The sequence below is a fragment of the Coenobita brevimanus genome, chromosome 57, assembly GCF_032717465.1.
Source record: "Coenobita brevimanus isolate Jiangsu-jjx chromosome 57, ASM3271746v2, whole genome shotgun sequence".
NCBI lineage: Eukaryota > Metazoa > Arthropoda > Malacostraca > Decapoda > Coenobitidae > Coenobita > Coenobita brevimanus.
This window is the reverse complement of record NC_137010.1, coordinates 9,349,476-9,365,420: the sequence shown is the minus strand read 5'-3', so window position 1 is coordinate 9,365,420 and position 15,945 is coordinate 9,349,476.

The following is a 15,945-nucleotide window of genomic DNA, read 5'->3' as shown; positions in this document are numbered from 1 at the left end:
CGGGCATGGTTAGCTGATGCTGATGCTGGATTGGGGATCATGTGGACTATGATGTTACTTTCAGAAGGTTGCTCAGGTGATAACAAAAGATCAGTGAGAGTCTGCTCATCTAGGTGACTCAGAGATGTGACAATATCATTAATGGTTATCACATGTTGCTGGCCAGTTTCATCTCTGATAAGTACCAAATCATTATCTTGTGCTGGTTGGATGGGCGGGCCTTGGACTGCGGTAGGTCTAGCTTGTGTTGGCTTGGAGTTCCCTTGATTGAAGTACTCCGACCAGTCCTGTAGATTTCGAATAATGTGCTTATCAACAGTCCTGACAAGATCCTCAAATAAACTGGGCTGATCTGCAGTTATGCCCCTGCTGGGTCTCTCGTCATTGATACTCTGGTTTCCATAACGATCCATGAGAGCATTGAAGATATAGCCAAATGTTCGTCTTTGTGCAGTTTTAGTGTTGGAGTCTGCAGGTTGTGGAGGCAGCTTGAAATTAACATCTTCTGTGTCCACATATTCATAGTCATGATTTTCAAAGAAGGACTCATCGTATTCCTCTCCACGCCTGTCATTGTCAAAATCATCATTGTCAGAGTTTGAATCATCCCACTGATTGTATGTCTGGGGTGGCAAGGGAGAATAATGGGGTTCTGACATGACCTCTGCCCATGTTATCTTCTTGCCATCACCTCTTGCCCCTCTGTCCCCAACCGATGCCACTACTGCCATGGATGCCAACAGGAGGATCAGTCGTAGCATTTTGCCTGGGAAGAAAGAAGAGGGAGTTAATATTAATTTGTATTTTCCAAAATATTGTAACAATATTGCTATTACAGCATTAAAGTACAATAATGACTGTACTGTAACCTCCTTACATATTTTTTTCATTCATTCATTCATTGCCAGACGCCATGTATCCCAGACGGGGTGGCCAAGGGCTTAGAGTTAATTGTTTTACAGGGAGGGGCACTAATCCTCCACCAACCCCACTTGACGTAGGGATGCTTAATTCAGTTATTCTGTTCATTGCTCCTGTAAGGTACTGTGTTTTGTTGTTCAGTACATTAAGTATAAGTAAAGGCATACTCAAAATTATGTACTGTACAAAGTATAATAAAAAAAGTCGCCATCTGAGGGTTTACTGATTGAGGCTGAAAAAAGGATAAATTAAGGGATCAGTTACAAAGTATTAGTGTTGGTCTTTGGGTACCAAAATGCTCTCCTGTTATTCGACAGAGTTCCAAGAAGAGTACGGGGTTATTGATTCACGCTTTAAATGTACTGGTATTTATCTTTTTGTCTACTCTGCTTTTGGTCTGTATTGTATATACTGTAGTCTTACATCAGTTTCTCATCTCTCACTTTTCAGCCATAAAGAATGTTTGAGTGATGAGAAACTGGTAAAGAGGATATACAAATCAGAAGCAGAGGGAGTGACATGTCAGAGAGGACCTCAGTAGGTGATGGAGTTACAGAATAAGAAAGGAACTAAATCACAAGGACTTGAGTATCCAATGCAGATAGAACCTGAACTTATATCTCAAGAGCACTAGTAATGTGGTCAAGTCCCTTTTTATATCCTTCACGCAATCCACCTTGGCCATCCTTTGCCATTATCCTGGCATGGTGGTTTACCAGATTTACACTGCACCTCCACTGATTTTTTTTCCTTGCTCACTATTCTAAATCAAGCTGAGAGACTGAGCCCTTGAAAGTAATGCACCATCATAATATGTGCCATGCTATTTTGTAAATATGGCTTGAGATTTTCAATTTATTGATACCCTAGTGCATAGGAAAATGTTTAGTTTTCTTAATATGAGCAATGCTTTCATTCACAGTTTGATGTTCAATATATTAAGGCTCCACCAACTTTATGCACTCGGCATAAGAGGTGGTGCTTTGAAAACCCTGACGATGAACACTATTATGAGCCTCACGTAGAGACAGCCCCTCGAAGCAACGAACTCAAGAGACTTCAGATTCAAACTTAAAAGTCGGACAGCTGCAATGGAAGGCGGCATGAGCTTCACCATAATTCGGGCAGCAATGGACAACAGCAGGGCAATCGAGCTGAGAGTGACCAGGCTGAGCACATAGAGGACAACGTGGGGAGGGGTGGCAAAACTTTGCAAGATGGCCAAATCGCAAGCAGAAAGTACACTGACGAGGGGAAGGGACAAATTCTTTCATTGAAGGTCATATACCTCCAATGATAACAGTGTCAGGGAGGGTGCGAGAGTCAAAGGTGATCTTGGCAATGTTAACAGAACGTCTATAGTTACCTCGAGGGGGGCTAGTGTAGCACATAACAGTCTGGACCAGACAACCTTGCTCATTAATTATGTCATAAATTATGAGGGAACAATCCGAGAGAGACCTGTTCCCATGTTCAATAGGTGGTGGTAAAACAACTGCGCCAGTGCGGGAATTATGAAGCCTATCACGCTGAATGGGAATGGGACTCCTGATGGATCTACAAGTTTGGACATGGCTTCAGCTTGCTACTGAAAATGAACAGTAACCACACGCGAATCATCGAACAGTGAGTGGAAGATATCATCGGAACCAACTTGATGGATGAGTAGTAACTGAAAGAACAGGTCATCAGAAGAGAGGCCAGAACCAGCCGGGATATTAACCCGTCACGTCCCGAGCTATTTCGCACCTCTGACACCCCCCAATCCCGAGATATTTTCGAAAAAAAATTTTTTGGCTAAAACCTCCACTTTTGGTGAGAAACATCGAAAATTCATAGAGAAATCGCTCACCTGAGGTTTAAAATACTCGATCCAGGTAGGAGTACAGTAAACCCTCACTTTATCGCGGGGTTATGTTCCAAAGGCACTCGCGATAAGCAAAAATCCGCGATGTATTGACGCTACCCCTAAAATGCCTATTTATTGTCTCTATTAATAAGAAAAACCAGTACGGGTACTCACTGATGATGAATGTGATGAAGTTGATGATGATCATGAAGTTCAGTACAAGGGGTATACAGTATTAGTTGTGCAGCTCTTGAGAAGGCACCTATGACGACATTTCTGCGGGCAGTGAGCGAAACGTAAGTGTAAAGTAACAGTACTGTACAGTACTGTACTCTACTGCTTGCCCTAAAATGCCTATTTACTACTATTAATAACAGAAAACAGTAAGGATACTCACCGATGCAGAACGAGTTGAATTGAAGATGTACATTACTGTGTATCGTCAGTTCAACTCGTTCTGCATCGGTGAGTATAGAGACCGTAGCGAGCGAAACGTAAGTACTGTATAAAGTTACTGTATTGCTTGCTAACTAATAAGGACATGAAATATCACTGAAATTAAGAAATAACAAAGAAAGTGAATTGTACAGTACTGTACGGGTACTCACGGATGATGAGTTTGATTGATGATCATGAAGTAGCTGTGCAGTACGATGCTGATGATGATGTACTGCACAGTGAAGCAGAGCATTTACAGCTCTTCAGAGGGCGCCTCTTCATCAGGCGCTTCAGGTGATGCAGGTGCTTCAGGAGGTGCTGCTGCTGCTGGAGGTGTAGGTGGAGTCTTTTTCAGTGGCTTGAGGAACATGGTGATGGGGAGTTGTTGCCGTTGTTTCTTCATGGTATTGAGGAGATTTCTGTACGACAGAATGGCTGTGTCAATCGCATTGGAGAACTGCACAGCACGAACCATGTATGGATCCCATTTCTGAGCCATCAGCTGCAGGTCGTTTGCGGCTCTTACCATGTCAGACAGGCGCTCTAATGTTAGACCTTCCTCCTCTTGTGCTGGATCTGTCGGCTCCTCGTCCTCCCCTTCGCTGGCTGACTTGGTTAACTCTGCCAAATCCTCATCTGTCAGGGTCTCGGAGTGTGCGTCAATGAGGTCATTGACTTTCTGGGGCGTGATGTCAGCAAAACCTTCACCACCGAGGATCTTCGCCAGCTTGACAGACTTGTTCACCGCAGAGTGGTGAATTTCGTCAGGGGAGAAGCCTTTGCAGTCGTTCACACACTCGGGCTGGATGAGAGAGGTGGTGTTAGGAGGCAAAATTCAATCTGCACTCCCTCGTAGTGCAAATCAACAGGGTGGCCACCAGCATTGTCCAACAACAGCAGCACCTTGAACAATAGTCCCTTGTCACTGAGGTATTGCTTGGCCTGAGGGATGAAACACTGATGAAACCAGTTGGAAGTCAGGAGCTTCGTAATCCATGCCTTGGGGTGGCTCATCCAGTGGACTGGCAGCACGTTCTTGTTTTTGTTCTTGAGAGCCCTGGGGTTTGCTGCCTTGTAGATGAGGCCTGGTTTCATCATGAAGCCAGCAGCATTGCCACAGAAGCTAAGAGTGACTCGGTCCTTCTGTGCTTTAAAGCCAGGTGCTTTGGCTTCCTCCTGCATTATGAATGTCCTGGATGGCATCTTCTTCCAGTACAAGCCAGTCTCATCCATACTGAAAACCTGTTCGGGCTTGAAACCCCGTTCCTCTATGATCTGCCGGAACGTTTCCTGGTACTTTTCCGCAGCTTCACTGTCCACCGATGCAGCTTCCCCGTGCAAAGTCACATTCCTGATTTGGAACCGCTTCTGGAACCGGTCAAACCACCCTTTACTGGCGTGAAATTCCTCAGGCTCTGGTGCTGTAGATGGTCCTGATTGCGGCTCTTCGTCGTCGTCTCCTTTGGCGCCCTCTGCTGCGAACTGGTTGTACAACTTCCTGGCCTTCTCGCGTATGATGTTGCTGTCCAGCGGGATGTTTTTCTTCCGGGAGTCGGTTATCCACAATGCCAGGGCCGATTCCATCCTTACGATGTGTTTGTTCCTGCCTGTAGACACCCTCTTCGCATTCTGGCAAAATCTTGCTGACACAGCGCTCCTGATTGCGTCCTCGTTCTTCTTTATGTACCGCACTGTACTTTCGTTGATCCCGTAACTGCGTCCGACTGCGGCATAGCTTCTCCCTTCCCGCAGCATGTCGAGAAGTTCAGCCTTCTCCTGCAGCGTCATAACCTTCCTCCTTTTGACTTCCTTGGCACCAGAAGGCTTACAAGATGCAGGGCGTTTGGGTGGCATTGCAGGGGCTTCAGAAAACCGGGAGAAAAAGGCAAAAACAAGTGGTGAAAGGCTGAAGTGGGCACTGCGATATAGCTATGGTAGGAACACGCGGTAAACTGGGAGGTGCGGTATGGTGGTGCGGTGCAGTCCCGTTCCTTTCTTTGAGGATGGCATGTCGGCAGCAGCCAATCAGCGGCAAGTAAAAATGTACTGTAAAGCGTGTTTGGATTGGCTACTGGTAAGGCTCCAGCCACCTACCAATAGGTCTGGGTATTTCCTCACCCCACGCCACGATTTCGCTTGTATTTTATCAAATACAGTATATTAGCCGATTTTTAATTATTATTTTAATTAATACAGCTATTAATATTTTAGAATAAATAAAGATGTAAAATACCATAAACATATCCATTTCAGAATACAGTACTGAAAATAAAGATGTAAAATATGTACTGTACCCTAAAAATAGCCGTAGTAGGCTTTGCGGAAACCGCGATGAGGCGGGGTTTCCCGCAATGTAAAAATACTTACTGTAGGTTCCAATGAAAATCCCGCGATAAAGTGAACCGGCAATATCTGAACCGCATTGTAGCGGGGGTTTACTGTACCTCCTTACCTGACTGGGTTTTCTAACAGGCTGGCACCAAAGAAAACGAGTTCTATGGGAGGGTAACTATTTCACACAACTCATAAACGGTATTTATTTATTTACTTGGTACGAATTTATATGTAGTATGAGAGTACTGTATATTGGTTTTCAAGCAGTAATATGGGCATTATAAGGATTGTTTCACTCACTAACTCATCACCATATCTGACCTTCTTTTGCCACATTACCTGATCATTATTTCTGACTGTTTCTTCTTCTAATGCTATGTAAACTTTGTCCTCCACATTGTCATCGATTGGGGAATCACTCTGGCCCTGAATATCTTTACTGGCCAGGTCACTGGTAACAGGTGAATTGCCGAGACAAAGGCGTGGGGAGGGAGGGGGGAGGTTATGCAGTGTAAGGCATTGTCCCTGCTTGGCATCTTGTAGAGGAATAGAGGAAGGTGTCCCGTGTATACATACGAAAAATCACGCGTGAAAATTGAAAATTGTGCAAATTAGGGACCTTGCAATTGCACGACGTACCAGTACGTCGCCGGGACTGGCAAATGCAAAATGTTGCAATGTACCCATACGTCAACGGGACGGGGCGGGTTAAAGAACTTAGTCCAAGTTCCAGGGTCAAAATGCGAGGATGAGGGAACGGGAGTGGTAGAGGAAAGAAGGACGAGGGCGAGAGGAGAAGAGGCAGAGCAGAGGCAGCAACAGAGCAGATGAAAAAGAAGTAACTGAATTAAGAGAAGAAGTATGGGAAGGAAGCGGAAACTGGGTGGCAAATGATGTAGAGGAGGCCAGGGACGGGTGGGCAGAGGGAGTTGAAGCTACAGTGGTGCCACTCAGAACCTGGAAAGGCTACAGGGTGGCACTGAGGGAGGGTCAAGAAGAGGAAGCCAGAGGTGTATGGATGTCGGGAAGAAAGGCAAGTTGAGGTAAAATAGGTGGAGACGCAATTATACAGGGATTCTAAAGACTTCACCTCCCCAACCCCCCACCCACCATGAAGCCAACGAGGGGAGGCTGAGATTAGGCCACAATGCACCCAACAGCCCCAGGGGTAGTAGGGGAAGTATACGTGGACACCGCTTGGTGCGAAATGGCAGCAGCAGGACCAGTGCGGTGCCCACCAGACAGTGTCCACTTGATCCCAGCCAACACATGACCAGCCGATTCATCCAGCAGGGCCACACTGGACAGCTTGTCTTACCTCCCCCCCCCCCCACCAAAGGTAAATATACCCACCCCACGGAGGATTCAACTCCCAGATAGAGGGGCGCAGGGAATATACAAGACGCCATGCACAGCCAGTCCGTGGGGAGGCAACAGTCCCACCCTAGTTGACAAAATGGTAAGGACTAGCAACACCACCAGGAGGCCCCCACTACCTGGTGATGTGATAGCAGTAGAGGGAAAATAAAACTGGGATGAAACATGAAATTATCATGAGAGTGAGGACAGATAAATAGAAGAGGACATTGAGGAAAGAATGACTGGAGACAAGTAGGCCCTTTTTAGTCACCTCTTATGACAAGCAGGGATACTGGGGAAATATTCATGCCTCCCCTCCCCAGGGGAAGCTTACTATACAAAGTACCCTCTTAGTGGTTTTCTCTCTCTTTCTCTACTAGTTACAGCACAGGTTGTGGTACCCCCCTCCCCTTTTTCTTAGATTGCTAGAATCTTTACACGTGACTGGTGACGAGGATTTTTTTTTTTTCTTTTTTTGAGGAGGTAGGGGGTAATGTTTCCATACGTGAGAGGCATTTTTTTTAGGGTGGGAGGGTGGGGGGAATGGTAAGGTTTCCTTAGACATGAAGTGAGTGTACCTGTTTTCTTGTGTGTGTGTGTGTGTGTGTGTGTGTGTGTGTGTGTGAGAGAGAGAGAGAAACTATCATCACCAGTTTAGTGTTCAACAAAAATGGCCCACATCTCCGTTTTCGAAACGACAAAATTTTATGGGAAATCAACAGCTACTGTCTGGACGTAATTTAAGTTTTGGATAAGGTCGCACTGAAAGCAAGGCAATAAATCGAGGAAAGGAAAGTCTGAAACGTATTCAGTGTGCTCTCAAGTTCGGTACAAGCATTATGTTAAAACAGCACTGCAGCAAAATGATTCAGTACCCATATACGATAGTTAATCTCTATCTGCGTCTTGTCTGGTCCATTAGTTATGAGTCCAGAAGAGATGCTATAAAGTTGGGACACCCCCTCCCCTTTTATTTACTCGATGCCACGTGCCATTTCTTCTAGAAACAAGTACAGTACTGTATATAGAATTCTTGAACATAATTCACTAAAGCACCTTTTATCACTTTAGCCTTTCTGCTTGTGCGAATGTATTTACAGCTGAGTTATATGCCCTCTTGTTTGCGTTGTGTTGTTCCTTCTCCTTCTCATTTGTGATATACTGATTTTTTTTTTTTTTTTTTTAGTGCTCTGTCCCTTCTCCAGTCACCTTGTACTTCTCACACAGTCCTTCGTATCATGTAATGGTTGTTCCGTATCTCTTCTCGTCGTAATTCGTTCCAGTTCTGTTGGATCCCAGGACATATAGGCGTCGCAGACACTGAACGTGCCCGCACAGCTGTTGCCAGGGATGCCTCTCCTTCATTACTCATTCCAGTCTTTGATTCCCTTCCTGTCCTATCTTCCTTGCAGACATCGGTGGCAGTCGTGTTGAGACTCTATCTCCAGTAATAAACTCCGTGTTGTTAAACCCTTTATTTCTCCCTGGTTGACCCCTTGCCACCGTACTAGGAGGTGGGAGACTGCTTTACTCGCCTTAGAATTGGTCATACTAGGTTTTCTCACTCTTATTTGATATCCGGTGACCACCCTCCTCTATGTACTTATTGCAATATCCTCCTCTTCATACGCCACATTTTCCTCGATTGTCCTCTTTATTCTTTACTGTGACGTTTTGCTTTTCCATTCTTGACTCACCTTCGACACCTCCCGCTTCTTGAAGACTTCCATCGAGAATCACCATATTTTTCCATCCGAAATGTCATGGCCATCCTTACCACTATCGGTCTTCTTTCAGCCATTTAACTCTGTTCCCTATTTCAGTAGTCCCGTCTGTAATAGGATATACTTCTTCGGTTAATACATTTCTTTAAACGCCGTATCATTGTTCGTGGCACATCCAGCATTCACAACTTGTATGATTCGGCTTTGTGCTGGATTTTGGCACTAGGTTCTTATCGTTCTTTGTTGTACAGTAAGTGACAGGACAAAGGATCAGGTGCTTTAGACCCATTGGGCCATTACATGTGCACGTCCCAGCTCATTACACTCCCCCAAAACAGACGAGTATACGGTAACTTGCGGGCAGTGTCATATTATGGTATTGCACCTCAACCAACATAATAAATATGTGCTCTCTCTCTCTCTCTCTCTCTCTCTCTCTCTCTCTCTCTCTCTCTCTCTCTCTCTCTCACACACACACACACACACACACACACACACACACACACACAAAACACACCTTACATAAGGGAAATAAGCGTACACACAAGGTACAGTATATAGAGAAAATAAGCTCACACAAAGTACGTACCATACACCAGAAGACACGCACGCATCTCGTTTTAGAACACATTACTCACCCACAATAAATAGAAAAAGAAAAGTTCCCGCGTCACACTTACCTGTAATATAAATAACATCAATAACTTCCGGGTGGTGTGATGTTACGGGACCCACGGCCGGTCAGCTAACCCGCCACTTTCTCCTCAGGGCTCCTCTGCTACTTTCTCTTCTCTCTCCCACCGTCACGGCGACATCAACCGTTTCGGCGGGCTTAATATGAACGCCCGTGTTTGAGGTTTCGACGGGTTTATTTTCAGCGGAAGTTATTGATCATTCCAGTCATATTTTTCACTTGTTTCCGGTGTAACACTTCATTAGTTGATATAGTTTATTAATTTATTTATTAATTTTTAGCGTGTTGTAGTTTTGAGACTTCAACGGTACCTGGAACGATTCCAGATATTAGATATTCTTATCGTTCTTTCCTTCTGTTGTAGCTAGAGAAAGCATGAAATTTTATAGTGACATCTTGAGGAAAAGTTGGTATTATTTGGTCAAATGTGTTGAGGATAGTTTAAGAGCGGTATCGGGGAATTCGGGATGTTTTTGCAACAAGACAAAGGACATCATTGATAACCATACCCATCCAACCGTATCACACCTCGCTGACACACCCTAGATACTCACATCTCAAACGTCCCAGACGCACACCAGAAACACCACCAGTACCCCTCTATCCTGAACACACACACACTCCATAAGGTCTTGGCCCCATCCTTCTAAAAAGTACAATAGCTTAACCAGTGAATAACAGTTTGGACACTAGATTTTTCTGTTCCTTTGTGTGCGACAAAAAATACGAGTATACTTTTGCCATGAGAATACTGTATACTTTATGAAATACTGTACGTTTATTGCTCTAAATGACAGGGATTTTTTTTTTTTAAATTGAAGTTTTTGCGGGAATAATGGGGAATAATGTTATCTATTGTCAGAATAGACGATATTTAGTGGTAACTTTCTCTGGTGAACTGTAACTGACATGGCGTTGAAGGCTTGAAACCATCCCACGGACGCGAAAGCTGCACACCACACACACTCCGGCGAGCAACTGACTGACTTTGGTTCTGGCTTGCGTGTGTCGGGTGTTGTGGGGTAAAGGGGGAGGGGTGGAGAGGAGGATGAACTGGAAAAACAGGAATATGGAGAAAGTGGAAGGAGGGGATGGAGGGTGAACTGTAAAAAGAATTATGAATCAATTGAAGAGAGCTGCGAAAAAGAATAAGAAGAAAATGGAGGGGTGGGAAGAGAAAATTAAGAGGAAAATTAGCTGTACAGTATAGTGAAAAAAGAGGGATGGGATGGGATGAGGAACTGGAAGAAGAGGAATATGGGGAAAAGCGAAGAAAACGGAGAAGATAAACTGGAAAAGGAGGAATATGGAGAAAACATAGGGATAGGAAGTATGGAGAGAGTGGTTGAAAAGAGGAAAGAAAATGTATAAAATACAAAAATTAAGGTGAAATGAGAAGAAAGTAGATTAGAGAAGAAACAGTAAAAGTAATGTTGGGGATAGGGAGGGAGAAGCATAGGTAGGTAGGTAAATGGAAAGGAAGGGAGGAAAGCAGATTGAGTAAAAGAGGAAAGAAAATGTGTAAAAGGTACGACTGAGGTGACACAAGAAGGATGATAGACTGGGAAGGAAACACTGAATACCGGTTAGAGAAAGATACATAAGAGTTGGGCTGATTAAAGGGAGAGAGAAGGGAGGGAGGGATGATGAGAAAAATGGAGGGAGGGAAGGAAAATTGGAGAAAGGGAGGGAGGAAGGTAGAGCAGGAGAAAAGGATGGAAGGAGGCTGAGGGAGTCGAGAATGGGAGGAAGGAGGGTAGCCTGGAAGTGAGGGAGGGAGAATGGTAGACTGGGAGGAAAGGAGATGAGACTAGGGGAAGGAGAGGAAGGGAGACCAGGAGGTCGCAAAGGAGGCTTGAAGAAAGGAAGGGGGGGAGGTTAGGAGAAGGAAAAGGGAGGGAGGGAGGCTAGGAGAAGGAAAAGGGAGGGAGGGAGGCTAGGAGAAAGGGAGGTAGGGAACGAGACTTGGCGAAAGAGAGGGAGGGAGACTGTGAGAAGGGGCGAGACGCAGAGAGAGAGAGCTGAATCACACCTCCCCTACAACCCACAATCAGTCCTCCATTTCGTCCCATACTTTCGTTTTCCATCCTTTTTGCCTATGACGCTTTTTCCATATCTTTTTCCATGTGCTTTTCTTACTTTGGGGGTCGTATTACTTTCACTGCTGAGGAGAGGAAAGGAGGGTGTTTTGTTGTGCTGTGTTGTTCGTGTTACATCATTGTTGTTATTAAATCGCAGTGACTTGTTCGCTATGGCCTTAATCCCTACAGCCGGAGGACGTCATATGTTGCTTATTCCTGCATCTTACGGAGTTTCTCTCTCTCTCTCTCTCTCTCTCTCTCTCTCTCTCTCTCTCTCTCTCGATGTATTACCACACACACACACACACACACACACACACACACACACACACACACACAAAGTGAAGACGACTGGTTATGAAAGAATTTATTAGGGCTACATCCAACCGCTGTAGTCCGAAGAACCTCTCCATAGCGGAATAAAATCGTTTGGCAGCAGGAAAAATAGAATATAAGGTATATACATTAAAATACCTGCCGCCGCTCGACCCCACACCCCGCCACCTCCCACCTCTCCACCAAGCCACTAACCGCCACCCCAGGAGGATACCACGGCGGGGCTATTGACCCGGAACAAGAGGGTCACCGGGACATCCCTGTCCTGAGTCCCTCTTCCCCGCAACTGTCCCAACACCAAGTAAGCAGGAACAGGCAACGACCCTGCGAGCGGGGCAGCCTTCACCAGGTTCGGGGTGGGACCGTGGGACTGATCCAGAGTCGGTCCCAGGCAACACCGCGGTACGGCCACCGTACGTACCGGGGAAGGAGCGGTCACTGTTCGCCCTTCAGTTGTTTCCCCCTGTGACACCGCCATCACGGCCACCGTACGTGAAGGGGGAGGGAGTGGCCACCTCACGCCCCTCAGTCACAGCCACCTCTGGGGACGGCCTCGGGGCGTTAGTTATTGAACGCGCCCCGACTGGCAGAGAGAGGAATAGTGGAACCGCGATCACGGCCACCGTACGCCCCTTATCCACTATTGCCTCCTACTACGGGAGTAACACCTCAGTTACTTCCCGAAGGGCAGGCAGGCCCATGGCTATGGCCTTTGTACGTACCAGGGTAAGTAGACCCTCGGCTTCGGCCTCTGTGCGTACCGGAGAGGGCGCTGCCCCTGTGCACCACTGCACCCCTCTCCTGCCTTTACCTCCTACGGGAGTAACACCGCGTTCACGGCCACCGTACGTGACGGGGAAGGAGCGGCCACCGTACGCCCTTCAGTTACTTCCCGGCAGGTAGGCAGGCACACGGCTATGGCCGCAGTGTGTGCAAGGGTAAGTAGACCCTCGGCTGCAGCCTCAGCACACACCGGAGAGGGCGCTGCCCCCATGCACCCTCTCCTGCCTTTTCCTCCTTCGGGAGCAGCACCGCCAGCACTGTCTTAGTACGTGCGGGGGAAGGAGCGGCCACCGTACGCCCTTCAGCTGCGAGCCCTAGGAGTCACGAAACCGCGTTCACGGCCACCGTACGTGACGGGGAGGGAGTGGCCACCGTACACCCCTCATTCGTGATTCCTAAGGCCTTCCCGAAGCAGGAGGTCCCTTATGCGGCCGACCCCTTTCCTCTCGGCTGCGTGGGACGCCCTTTGTCTCCCAACAGGAGCAGTTCCCCGGAGATGCTATCGGAGTGGTGGCGTGGTCCAGCCCAAGCCCTACCACCTACCCCTGGGAGGTCCCTGTCCCTGACGGACACCCAACGGAGGGGACGCTGCAGTTCACCCCTGACAGCGCTTTCTCCTGTAGGCGGCCGCAGTCCCCGGACTCCCAGGTCTGGCCAGCAGCCCCCAGGCCCAGACAACCCGGGCTCTCTCTCTCCTCGGAGCCAAAGGCGCCAGGCCCGCCTCCTGCAGCTGTTCGGCCCTAGTCCCGAGGGCCACCTCTCAGGTCAAGGCCCCCAGACCGTAGGGCCTCCCTTCACACCACCGACGCGGCCCCAGCGTGAGGTCCGCCTCTGAGGTCGAGGCCCCCAAACAGGAGGGCCTCCCTGCACCCCAACGATGACTACGACCCGGGCAGTGACGCCCCTGCGGGCAGTGCATTGCCCCCTGCAGGTGGGCTCCCCGTAGGGCCCCTCTCTCACGCAGCAGGTGATACCCAGGGAAAATACGAGTACACAGTGACGCTATTAATGCTAGTGCAGTGAACAGTCAAGACAGAAGTGCACAGTGACAAGTGACAGAGTAAAGGCCCAAGTAATACATAAGTAACTAAAGTTACCCACAGTGCATAGTGACCCGGTACTTGGCAGAACAGAAAAGATCAATAACCATATACAGGAGGACTTATAGAAATCGTGGGTTGAGATCAGAGGTGTCCGGGACTCATCAGAAATTTGTGAACTAGTGCTACTGCGACTAAGTGACTTCCGCGAGTGTCGCGACCCGCACCCTACCCACTTCTGGTAATATTCATTCCCCCAACTCTTGGTCACGTCCTCTCCTAGTGTAACGAACCTAGCATATAAAACGCCATCTCTTTCTAGAAACAGTATCCGGGTATTATAATATTAGAACCAAATATCCATGTATAAGTGAAGAGTGACATATTGTGAGTGTGACTATAATCATTTGTATTAAAGGCTAACTCTGTGTTTCCTGTCTCTACACATATCCAATATCTCTTTGTGTATATTGTAACGGTGTAAGAATTAAGACAATAGATGTGTTAAGGTGTACTGCCTGGTTTTTATGTCCTGTTCCTTTGTGGGTGCTTTACTTCCGGTCCGGAAAGAGGACCCCGCTCAGTCGCTGGTGTTTTTAGGACGAGAGGTCGGACTAAAAACAGCCAGCATAACATACATCATCGTAGTGAAGGTGTTAAACGTGGTGCTGTGCCAGATGTGTAATATACGAATAATGTGTCACAAATGTATTCACCCACTATTCAGGCCTTCAAATTTCTCGGCTCTGCATCACACTTTAAATAATTAAAATACGTTGCATAATGCCTCTGAGACAGACAATTTGTCATTGACCTACTAGAAAAAGGGTGCAGCCCGTATCATGTGCAGCTTCATACGTGTTTCATCATTCCAGTTCTATCCTTCATCATTTCTCTCGCTTCCTCATTTTCAGTCCCAGTTCGCTGGGCATTTGGAATGGCTCAACTGAATTGTTCAGAAAGATGTAGTCTGCTAAACGTTTCCAGATCTTGATCTGAGAGAAAGTACGCCTAGTAAATCCCCGGAGCTTTCAGTTCTTTGGACATATGCATTGAATAAATTCAAAATCTTCAAGTAAATTATAAGGGGAAGTAGAAGTGTTGCATTTCAAAGAAACTATTTATAGTCACTCCCCTCTCCATCCTACTCTCCCCTCCAGCCTCCTCCCCTCCCCTCCATTTCCTTCCTTCCTTTCCTATTCCCTGTAGCCCCTTCCCCAGCGTTCCTCCCCTCCCCTTCCCCAGCGTTCCTCCCCTCCCCTTCCTTCCCCTCCTATCCGCCTCTCTCCGCACTAGCCTAGTAACCGAGTTTCAGGGACTGGATAGAAAGCTCAGGCACTCAGGGAAAAATGTTACAGCCACGTTTGCCTTATTATTTCTTTATTTATCGTGTGTTTTAGTCGTCCTGTGTGTGTGTGTGTGTGTGGGTGTGTGGGTGTGTGTGTGCGCGCGCGCGCTTTGTTTTCGTGTGGAAGAATAGTTTGTGTGCGTGTGTATGTTTGTTTGTTTTTAGGTTTGTGGAAATAAATGACAAATATTTAATTGTGTTTTAGTATTGTCGTGCCATTTATTTAGACCAAAAACTCACTGACAGATGGAAATAAATTAAGCCTCATTTAGCCCTTTCACTACTAGGACCAATTTTTTCCCCCTATCCAAAAGATTTTACACAACTTAGGCGCAGTCTCGCCAGTGGTGTGGATGAGGAGATATTTGTGGAGAGAGAGAGAGAGAGAGAGAGTAGTTACGGTCAATAATCCACTTACAGCCCTGGGAATCCGAAGTAATAGAGTCACATACAGGACCATTTGATGTCATTAAGCTTTATATTTTTAGAGAGAGAGAGAGGGTGTGTGTGCCTGTGTTTAGAGGGGGATGTGAGGGAAGTTTTGTATATCTCCTGTCAGTTCAAACCTTTAGTCCCCTGTACACTCCTCCTTACTGCCCAGTCACCCCCATCACAATTCCTGTCCCCTTCCCCTCACCCCCCAACATTTTCTCACCCCTCCCAACATTTCCTTCGCCCCCTTCAACACACATTTTATGATCCCTCGGTACATACACCCCCCTCCCTATTCTCTTCCTATCGCTTCACCTCCTCCTTCCTCCTGTCCCGGAGGTGTGTGTGTGTGTGTGTGTGTGTTCTTACCTTACAATTAGGTAAGGTAAGAACACACACACACACACACACACACACACACACACACACACACACACTTTCCAGGGCCTCCCCGCTATTCCCTCCCCTCTCCTCTCCTCACCTCACCTTCCTTCTTTCCCTCCCATTTTCTCTCTTTTTGTGTCTTCTCTCCTCCCCCTTTCTCCTGTCCTTTCTGTTTCTCTCCTCCTCCTCGAGATTCCCATTCTTTTCCACTCCCCATGACTC